Here is a 12,448-nt window from a genome sequence, read left to right on the forward strand (position 1 = left end):
TTTGTTTGATATCCTTGAACCTAGCTCTTGGGATCTCCAGTATGCTAGGCACAGTTACCATCATGCTGACTTGTCCTAAGCCTTAAATCTATTCCCTTGGATGTTCTTTCTATTCCTTCTCTAGATAGGCCTTTTGTGAGTGGATTTGACACATTATCCTTTGACTTAACATAGTTAACAATGATAATTCCACTAGAGAGAAGTTCTATAATGGTATTATGTCTCCATCTTATGTGACGAGATTTTCCATTGTACATCATGCTCCCTGCCCTACCTATTGCTACTTGGCTATCACAGTGTATACATATTGGTGCCACTGGTTTGGGCTAATAAGAAATATCTTTTAAGAAATTCCGGTGCCATTTTGATCCTTCACCGGCTTTATCCAATGTGATAAATTCAGATTCTATTGTAGGACGAGCAATACAAGTCTGTTTGGATGATTTCCAAGAGACTGCTCCTCCACCGATAGTAAATACATATCCACTTGTGGATTTTACTTCGTTCGATCTAGTGATCCAATTTGCATCACTATATCCTTCATGTATCGCAGGAAATTTATTATAATGCAAGGCATAGTCTTTAGTGTATTTTAGATACCCCAAAATGCTTTTCATTGCCATCCAATAAGTTTGGTTGGGATTACTTGCGTACCAACTCAACTTACTAATAGTGCATTCTATGTTTGGTCGTGTATAATTTATTATATACATTAAACATCTCAATACTCTTGCGTACTCCAATTGTGACAATGCCAACCCTTGTGGAGTTCTATAAATTCTTATACCTAAGATCACATCTGCAACTCCAAGGTCTTTCATATCAAACTTGCTCTCGAGCATTCATTTCATTGCATTTAAGTCAGAAATGTCTCTACTGATGATCAACATATCATCTACATATAAACAAACAATGGCTTGGTGATTCAGAGTGTCTTTAATGTAAACACATTTATTACATTCATTTATCTTGAACCCATTTGCCAACATGGTTTGGTCAAACTTTGCATTTCATTGTTTAGGTGCTTGATTTAGTCCATACAATGACTTAATAATTTTACACACCTTATTCTCCTTTCCTAGAACCACAAAACCCTCAGGTTGTTCCATGTAAATTTCTTCCTCCAATTCTCCATTTAGGAATGCGATTTTCACATCCATTTGATGGATTTCAAGACCATGTATTGACGCCAAGGGAATTAACATTCGAATTGATGTTATCCTTGTTACTGGCGAGTATGTATCAAAGTAATCAAGGCCTTCTTTTTTCATGAAGCCTTTTACTACAAATCTTGCCTTGTATTGGTCAATAGTACCATCCGATTTTATGTTCCTTTTGAAGATCCATTTAGAACCTGAAGGTTTATTTCCTGGAGGAAGATTAACCAATTCCCACGTATGGTTGCTTAAGATTGAATCAATCTTACTATTGACTGCTTCTTTCAAAAAGTATGAGTCCGAAGACGACATCGCTTCTTTAAATATTTGAGGCTCATTTTCAAAGATAAATGTTACAAAATCTTATCCAAACAAAGTAGAAGTTTTTTGACGTGCTCTACATCTTATATTCTCTTCATTATGTACATTCTTACTTGGTTCATCTCGAGGTCGTTTAGATCCACCACTAGACTGTTCATGTCTAGTTTTATATGGGTAAATGTTTTCGAAGAATTCAGCATTATCTGATTCAATTACCGTATTTTTATTTATATTCGGATATTCAAATTTATGAACCAAAAATCGATATGCTTTACTGCTTTTAGCATATCCTATGAACACATAGTCCACAGTCTTAGGTCCTATCTTAACCCTTTTAGGTATAGGAACTTGGACTTTTGCTAGACACCCCCACACTTTAAAATATTTCAAGTTGGGTTTTCTTCCTTTCCATTTCTCATAAGGAATTGATTGTATCTTACTATGGGGAACTCTATTGAGTATACGATTGGCTGTAAGGATAGCCTTCCCCCACAAGTTTTGTGGTAAACCGAAACTTATAAGTAAGGCATTCATCATTTCCTTCAAAGTTTGGTTTTTTCTTTCCGCAATTCCATTATATTGAGGTGAATATGGGTCCGTAGTTTGATGGACAATTCCATTCTCTACACATACTTTGGTGAAAGGAGATTCATATTCTCCACCCCTACCACTTCTTATCATTTTTATCTTTTTCTCTAACTGATTTTCTACTTCAGTTTTGTATTGCCTAAATACATCTATTACTTCATCATTACTATTTAGCAAGTAGACATAACAATATCTAGTGCAACCATCAATAAAAGTTACGAAATACTTTTTCCCACCATGTGATGGTGTTGACTTCATATCACAAATGTCAGTGTGCACTAAGTCTAAAGGATTGGAATTCCTTTCAACGAACTTATAAGGATTCTTTGCATACTTTGATTCCACACACGTTTGACACTTTGATTTATTGCACTCAAAGTTTGGCAAAATCTCTAAGTTAATTAGTTTTCGTAACGTTTTATAATTAACATGGCCTAAACATTCATGCCACAAATTATAAGACTCAAGCAAGTAAGAAGAATTTTAACTTTTATTGATTTCAACATTCATCTTATAAAGGCCCTCGGTGAGATAACCTTTTCCTACATACACTTCTCCTACATATTTGAATCTGTTCTTGTCTAGTAGTGAAAAATATATCAAGTTCCTACGTAACTCTGGAACGTACAAGACATTGCTCAGTGTCAAAACCTTTCCTGAAGTCATTTTCAAGCACACTTTCCTGTTTCTTCTACCTTAGCCGTAGCGGAGTTAGCCATGTAGATTATTTCTTCTACTTGAGCTAGAGAGAATGATGAAAACAACTCTTTCTTGGCACACACATGGCGGGTGGCACCAGAATCCATCCACCATTCGCGAGGATCCCCACCAAGTTGTATTCTAAGAACATAGCACACAGATCATCACATTCTTTGTTGGACTCAACTATATTAGCTTGGTCCTATTTATTGCCTTTCTTAGGGGAAAGAAATCCATGGACCTATGGCCAATTTTGCCACAGTTGAAGCACTTTTCCTTGAATTCCTTCTTGGGTTGATTTCTTCTATGTTCAACTTTCTTCCTTTTCTTAGAATTGTTTTGGTCATCTTCTACAATATGTGCTCCATTAATTGTAAAAATTCTATTTTGACCTTCTCTAGACAGCCTTATTATCCTCTTCAATATGCAGCCGGACAATAAGATCTTCAATAGTCATCTCCTTGCATTTGTGCTTTAAGTAGTTTTTGAAGTCTTTCCACATAGGTGGTAGCTTCTCAATGATTGCTGCTACTTGAAATTCATCATTCACAATCAAACCTACAAAATAGTTTATGTGAGTACTAAGAATATTTTCAATTTGTTCAACGAAGGTATTTTTCAAAGATATAACTTCTGCTAAGAGATCATGGATGATTACTTGCAATTTCTGAACTTGAGAGACAACCAATTTTTTATCTATCATTTTAAAATCCAAAAACCTTACAACAAAGAATTTCTTAATTCCTGCATCCTCTGTCTTATATTTTCGTTCTATTACCACCCACAATTCATTGGATGTCTTAGATCTACTATAAACATTGTAGAGGTTGTTTTGGAGACCACTGAAGATATAATTTCTACAAAGGAAATCTGAGTTCTTCCAAGCATTTACAATCATGAAATTCTCTTTGTTCGAGGTTCCCTCGGGAACCTTAGGATCATCCTCATTAGTGAACCTTTGAAGGGATAGAGTGGTGAGGTAAAAGAATATTTTTTGCTGTCATCGCTTAAAGTCAATGCCCATAAATTTTTCAGGCTTCTCCGCAGGTGCCATTGATTGCGGAGCATTTGCTCGACTTGTTGAGGCAATACTAGTTTCCCCCACAGTCGTATCCGCATTTTACATTTGAATTTCATTAGTCATTCTTCCTGTCACCATAAGACAATAAAATTTAGTATTTTCAGAATACTATTTATAAAGTTAAGCAACTTTAAATTCTTCTTCTTGTTTCTAGTTAAGGGTAAAGTTTTTATGACTTCGAATCATCAACCGAATGATCTTTAACTTGTGATGAAGATTTTATGTGTTCGAATCACTAGTTAAGTTCAAACGGAGTAGAAAGCTTACAACTTTAATCTCCAAAAACAACCCATACAAATTCTGCAAGGTTTATTCATTAAGATTGTTATTTCATGTGTATTTTGGGTACACGAATCTATATATATATGCAACACAAACTTCAATAATAGTTCATGTATAAACAAGAACACCTTTGAATTCCTTTAACACCTTCAACACAAGATTACTAATAATCTATCCAAGAAGTGTGTTAGATTTCAGAAAATAGATGGAACAGAATTTAAGGCCAAGTCCCCCAATATCATGGAGTGTCCTTAAGGAATAATTCTCCTCACCGAACCTGAGGTTATGGAATTTTCCTCCCAGGATAAAATGTCTTTCAATCCAACTATAATGGTACCTCAAACAATTGAATTCGCCAAACTCACTCAATGATTTGATTGATCACAAAGAATGTTTTAAAGACAAAAAAAAATTTTATTTCAGAAATTTTTTCATTCATTTCTAAACTTGTGGATGAAAGAAGGTTTATATAGCCATCAGATGCCTCTTATGAAAGGTGGCAATGGTTCACTTAAAAGGTGTATCCTTTGGAAGAGTCATGTCTGTTCATTCCAAACATTGTGTCTTTTTATGTACAGACACAACTATTTGAACAGTTACACCTTTTCAAAGGTTGTGTCCCTCTATTTTCCATTCATACCAATTAAACTCAACAGTTGTATCCTGGAGGGGACAATTCAAAAAGATTATTGTTAGACTGGTGAAATAATTTGCTGCAGTTGGATTGAATCTCCTCAAAGAGAGCGAGATATCCACGCCTCAGCCGAAGAAGATGATAAATTTTATTTTTCTTCAAGATTTTAACTAATATACACCATGGTGTAGAATTTCTTTTACATAGTCAGGTAGCTTAATTGGGGGAAATTTTGGTTGAGAAGCCTCTTTGAGTTCTCAATTTGCAAAATGACCCCCTTGTTTTTTTATCATTTAAAAATTAAAAAAATAAATAAAAATGGACCATAATCATATACTAAAAAGTATGTAACCTTAAAATGAATGTACATTATTTTTTCTTTCATATAATCGCACACAAATCTATAATCTGTCGGATAGATACATAATCTATCGAATAGATACATACTCTGTCTATTAGAAAAGATGTGTCAGCTTCGTATGTAATGATGAATTCTCGGTTTTCTTATTTATAAGTCCAAGGTACTCATTAATATATCATATAATTGCTTTATTTTTTGTAAAAGTGAATGTACCTCATATTTTCTTTTGTATAATTGCCCAAAGTCTATGCTATGTATGATAGATTTGTAATCTGTCTATTAGTAGGGATGCATCGGCTTCGCATATGGTCATGAATTCTTGGTTTTATAGATTAAAGGTTCAAAATACTTTTTAATATATTATATTGTTGCTTTAGTTTTGGAAAAAGTGAATGTACCTCATATTTTCTTTCGTATAACCGCCTAGAAGTCTATAATATGTCGAATAGATGTGCAATCTGTCTGTTAGGAGAGATGTGTCATCTTTGCATATGGTCATTCTCGCTTTTCTTGCTTATAAGTCCAAGATACTCTTTAATATATTATATAATTGCTTTAGTTGTGGTAAAAGTGAATGTAACTCATATTTATTTTTGTATAATCATCCCTAAGTCTATGCTCTATCGAATAGATTTGTAATCTGTCTGTCAGGAGAGATATTCCATTTATGCATATGGTCATGAATTCTTGGTATTCTTGTTTATAAGTCCAACATAATCTTTAATTATTATGGTTTTTCTTTATTTTTGAAAAAAAATGTACCTCATATTTTCTTTCGTATAATTACCCACAAATCAATAAATATGTCGGATAGATACATAATATATTTGTTAGGAGAGATGCGTCCGCTTCGTATATGGTCATGAATTTTCGCGAAAGATTTTTTGGTGGGAGATTTTTCCCCTTTTAATTCAGTTGTTGACTTGTCCCTTTGTGGACTAGATTGTAATTATTAAAACTTGTAAAAAAATTTAAATCACCAAAAAATTTAATTATCCACAAAATGGGTCATCTCCCTAAATAAAAAAACTTATGGTCCATTTAATTAAAAATAATACTTAAAAGGTCTATTTGACAAAGTCTCCCCTTACTAGGCAATTACCATTACTAATACATTACCACCTAATTTTCAGCTTTTCTTTCTTTTCTTATATTTAATTCTTAAACATTCCCTCCTTAGGCCCTTTTCTGCCATTCCAGATTTTCACTTCTCTCTCCTTCTCATGTCAAAACCATCTTCTAATCCCGGCTAGTTAAATTATTTTGAGATTTTGAAATCGTTTTATTCAATTTTATTGGCTACTTAAAAAATGATTTTTACATGATTGACTAGATGGTAAAATTATAACTTAATCTTCTTTAACTGAAAATAAATTATTGTTTCTTTTTATGATGAGAATTGGATAAAATCCTACCCTCGACATTTAGATGCAATTTTAATATCATTTAGAGATCATATTAAAATTTTGACAGTTATTTTTAAAGTGTGACAGAAGAATCTTTTTGTAACACCCCGAGTCTACACCTCGGATGCCACACAGTGCTTACGACCCTGAAAATGAAGTTGATAGGACAAGCCCCCAACTAACTCTGACTACTGAAATACTGAAGCTAATGTGATACTAAAATAAAAGTATATCCTCGATATATAAGGACTTACTACTGAATTTACGACTGCTAACTGGATCTTTCTAAGCGCGGTCAGGAACCTAAGCGTCCGAACCTATGATATGAGACATCATAGCACAATGAAAGAGTATGTTTCAGTACACGAAATGTATTGGTATACTATATGAGGTAAGGCTGAATGCAAGGGTTCATATACATGAACAGAAACTTACTGAATGATATAGAGTAACTGAATGAGAGTACATGAATAACTGAAACTACTGTAAAATACTGAGTATGCAATACCATGCACATTTATGTATACTATATCTGAGCTTTTACTGAAGATGAGTACTAATTTCTGATACTAAGTGACTGATATCTGTAATCATTGATAACTGAGTAACTAATACTGAATGACTATTTCTAGTAGTCCTGATTCTATAGAACTGAACTGAGTTCTATACTGAGACTGAAGCTTAAACTGTGGGAGGTTATCATTTAACCGATATGCCCCAAATAAGACAATTGAGGTCCAACCTATAACCCAAGTTGGAAGGGTGTCAATACCGTGCCACGGGTAAAGACAAACTAAAAAGTCACCCTCATCTGGTAGGTGCCCTGATTGAGAATGGTGGTACCGTCAACTGGTAGGTAAAACACCTTATATACCCTCAACTGGCAGGATGATATCTCAACCTACGTTGGTAACTTAGTGCTAGACCACAAGGACTGCTTCTAAGGATCACACCCTCTACTAGCAAGTGAGCCCCCATCCTTGGGTTCAATCGGTGCTTAATCCTACTCCCAATTGAAGACACTGATTACTATACTGAGCTAAACTGGACTGATATTGAATTTCATTAAGTTCTGTAATTGACTGAGTACTACTGATCATGACACTACTGAGACTATTCTGTAACTACTATAGCTCTAGGTAAATAACTAGATTTTCGGGTACTAAATACGTCCAGGACTCGATATCATGGAAAGTAAAGCATAGCATGATCTTGAAAAGCATAATAATAGATACTTGTTAACAATACATTCACCTTGGCATTTTGTCAAACACTTGAGATGCATGGGTTTCTACATGAATGGGACCACATGATAACATATCATGATAGCACTAACCAATTCACATGAGCATTTTATCAAACACTTGGGGAGCATGATTATTTCACATAGCAATAAACATATAACAATATCATGGCTACTACATTCAACTCGTAGTTCAAGAGTTCAACATGAAGATCACATAAATCAACCCACAAACAACCTGGTTTTCATGAAAATTGTAATTAATCATGGAATTAAACCCCAAACAACATCATAAATATGAATACACTTTAGTTCAAACATGTGAATCATGAATCAATAAGCTTGTGGTTTTAAAAAAAAGTTCTTGGACTTCACGTGTGAAAGGAACTCATGAATGAACACCTAACATACCTGGGAAGATTAATTCTTGAAGGTTCTTGGAGGGATTCTTGAAAATTGTTCTTGTTTCTGGAAGCTAGGGGTATGCCCTTTTTAAAGAGAATGATTTAATCCTTGAGTAAAAATGAAATAATGAGTAATTAGTACTCTTTTAGGGCTTAATTTCGTGTTTAAGACTGATTAGGACCGTGAAAAAAGACCCAATTACCCATGGAAAGTAACTAAAATTCATCACTAAAAAGCCTTGATTTTGGGCTTCACCGCGATGTGGTGGCATTGCGGTGAGCCACTAGAATTTGGCTGACACTAATTATAAAATGGACGAGCGTAAAATTGGCCCTTGGCGCAACGCGATGGGATCGCGGTCCCTCACTGGAAACAAGATAACTGTGAACTGCAACACTGGCGTGACGTGTCATTATCACGGAGCTTCACTGGAAATTTATGAATGCCATTTGAACTAGCTCCGCGCTGCGGTGCTGCACCAGGTGGTACACTGTTTTACCAAAACTGCCATAACTATTCACTCGGGTATCGGATTTGGGCGAATTTTATATCGTTGAAAAGCTGACTGAACTTCTTATGCAATGGCAGGTCTTAAACTTAAAAATTCTGAGTATTTTGAAAAATTTATATATAGATACTCATGCACTGAGAATCATACCGATGATGAGTACGAGGAAAGCCCATCACAAAGTCCATGTTCACTTCTTCCCATTTCTATGTGGGAATATTGAACTCCTGCATGAACCCACTAAGTTTCTAGTGCTCAATCTTAACATGCTGACACGTAGAGCACTTAGCTATAAACTCTACAATATCTCTCTTTATTCCACTCCGCCAATAGATCTCCCACAAATCGCGGTACATCTTAATGCCCCTGGATGAATAGAGTAACGCGCACTATATGCTTCTGCAAGAATCCGTTGCCTCAATTCATCTACACCTGGCACACATAATCGACCCTGGCAACACAACACACCATCTCCCTCTTAGGAGAAAACCTCTACTTTCTGATCTCTAGCTGACTCTTTCAACTTAACTAGACTAGGATCTCTATCCTGCTTTTTCTTCATTTCGGAAACTAGAGATGATTCCGAACCATTCTGCACCCATACACTACCCTCTACTGAATCGACTAAGCAGACACCTAGTCGGGCAAGCTGATGAGCTTCCTGAACTAACTTCTTACTATTCTCAACATGAGTAACACTACCCATAGACAACCTACAGAGAGCATCTACCACTATATTGGCCTTTTCTGGATGATACAGAACACTCATATAGTAATCTTTTAGTAATTCTAACCATCTTCTCTGCCTCAAATTCAAATCTTTCTAAGAGAACACATACTGCAAGCTTTTGTGATCTGTGAACACATCAACATGCACCCCATACAAATAGTGCCTCCAAATCTTTAAGGAAAACATAACAACTATTAACTTAAGATCATTGTTTGGGTAAATCCTTTCATGGGGCTTCAGCTGTCTTGAGGCATAGGCTATGACCTTACCTCTCTATATCAAACCACAACCCAACCCAACTCTGGAAGCATCGCAATACACAACAAACCCATCTGAACCATCTGGCAAAGTCAAAACTGGGGCTGAGGTGAGTCGAGTCTTCAACTCATGAAAACTCTTCTCACAGAAATTTGACCACTGAAACTTGAATTTCTTTTAAGTCAATCGGGACATGGGGATGCAATAGAAAATAATCCTTTGACAAACCAATGATAATAGCCAGCTAAACCCAAGAAAGTCCTGATATCTATCAGAGAAATGGGTCTACGCCAGTTTATCACCGCCTCGGTCTTTTGAGAATCAACTCTAATACCATCTCCAGAAATAATATGACCAAGGAATTCTACTGACCTTAGCCAAAATTCGCACTTACTGAATTTGGCGAACAACTGATGAGCTTTGAGAGTCTGAAATATGATTTTGAAGTGATCTGCGTGATCATTCTTGGTGCGGGAGTAGACAAGGATGTCATCTATGAATACTATAAAGAACATGTCAAAGTAGTGTTTGAACCTCGATTCATCAAGTCTATGAAAGCTGTTGGGGCATTGGTAAGACCAAATGACATGACTAGAAACTTGAAGTGACCATACCGGGTTCGTAAAGCTATTTTTGAAATGTCACATTCTCTGACTTTGAGCTGATGATAGCCTGATTTAAGGTCTATCTTTGAAAAGTAACTGGCTCCCTAAAAATTGACGAATTCCATTTGAATTGATTTTGTGACACGGTGTTGCACCAAGTGGCATACTATTTTATAAAAACTGTCATAACTCTTCACCTTGGTATCGGATTTGGGAAAATTCTATATCATTGAAAAGCTGACTGAATTTTCTATGCAATGGCAGGTGTTAAACTTACAAATTCTGAGTATTTTGAAAAATTTATATAGAGATACTCATGCAGTGAGAGACAAACAGTGCTAGGGAAATACAGGGTATTACACTTTTCGACATCATAATAAAGAAATGATGTTGATAATTTTTCTATGACAGAGTAATTGATTTAAAAAATTTCTTACTCTTAAAATTAACAATTGTATATTAACCATAAAACTTCTCCATCTCTATAGTTTCATTAAAAACAAGTTAGATTATACTAAGGATAGAGTTGGTGATTTCTTCAATGGTGTAAGTTGCGGATTGTTTCAATCATGTTGAATAATTAAAATAAAACTAAAGAGATATGGAATCCTTTGTATATTTGATAAATATAATCATACAATAATATAGTCTAAGTTACCTTTTACTATTATTTTTCTTTTTAATAATTCAAATGTAAAAGAAATTAAAATAATTACAACTTATCATCTAAAATCAAATAGCATACTAAACATAAACTGATCGTTGAATTTTTGTTTGCACTGACGGTGTATACTAGTTAATCTCTTCAATTGTAATTTTTTTGGTTGTAATATTATTGTAATTTCACCAACAATTTTAAAGAGATCAGTGGTAACAATGGAAAAATCCGCGGATGTCAAGATGGGCGATCTTAATAATATATTTTGATTCAACAGTACTCATTTCAAGAGGTGGAAGGGTAAAGTACTTTTCTACTTGAGTCTTGTCAATGTTTCATATGTGTTAACTTAGAAGAATCCAAAAAAAAGTAGATAACTCTTTCATAAATGATGAGGAACTTATTTCTCTCCAAGAAGAAAGTTGAAAAATATGATGGTGACTCTTACAAGTGTTGGTATTTTCTTCCTAATTGTATATATAATATTTTTTATGATTATTATGATAGAACTTACTCTAGAGCAAAGTAAATTTGGAAAGCATTGCACAGTAAAGTATGATAGTGAGGAGGCTGGAGAAAAAAATATGTGGTAGCAGATTTTTTTGTTTACAAATGGTGGACAACAAGTCAGTGATAGATCAGGCTCAGAACTTCATAATGATTGTTGGAGAGCTTAGGTCTGAGGAAGTAAAAATTAGAGATAACCTTATTGTTTGTCGTATAATATATTAATTTTCTTTTCTTAGAAGGAATTTCAAATAACCATGCACCACAAGCAAAAGAAAACTTCTCTTGAGACTTTGTAATGAGAATCTACATGGAAAAAGAGGCAAGGGGCCTAGATGCACTTTTACAAATAGAAGAGAACAACATCATACTGAAGGTAAATTTCACTACTTCAAATAAAGCTACCCCTGAAGTGACAAAAATACTACTTTGAAGCCTAAGCAGAAAAAATTTAAGAAAAATGATGCTAGACATCCCAAGGACAATAAGAAGAAAAAATTTAAGAAAAATGATGCTAGACATCCCAAGGACAATAATGGTGGAAATAATTGAGCAAAAAATTAATATGTTTATGAAAAGGGATCGTGATTTGTCTATGTCAAGAGGGGGCATATTGCTCGATTTTTTTAAATTTTGAAAATATGGGCCTACACCTCAGGTAAACATTATCGAAGAACTATTTATGACGGTGATAACAAACATAAACATGGTAGAGAATGTTGATGGTTGGTAGGCTGACTCTGGTGTAAATAGCCATGTCTGTAATGACAATGACTAGTTTAAAAAATATACTTCTTTTGATACTGATAGTGAGCCTCTTGTAATGCCTATTCGTGTATCTACCCCGGTAGGTAATTCTTTTGTGGTGGATCGGGTACATCAATCTTATGTTGTGACATTTTCTATGCCTAAGTCTTTTATAGACTTTCTTGTGTTAGATATAGTAAATTTTGATGTTATTTAGGTATGGATCGATTGGCTTTTTATCATGTTATCTTAGATTAT

This window comes from Capsicum annuum, chromosome 7 (genome assembly GCF_002878395.1).
Source record: "Capsicum annuum cultivar UCD-10X-F1 chromosome 7, UCD10Xv1.1, whole genome shotgun sequence".
NCBI lineage: Eukaryota > Viridiplantae > Streptophyta > Magnoliopsida > Solanales > Solanaceae > Capsicum > Capsicum annuum.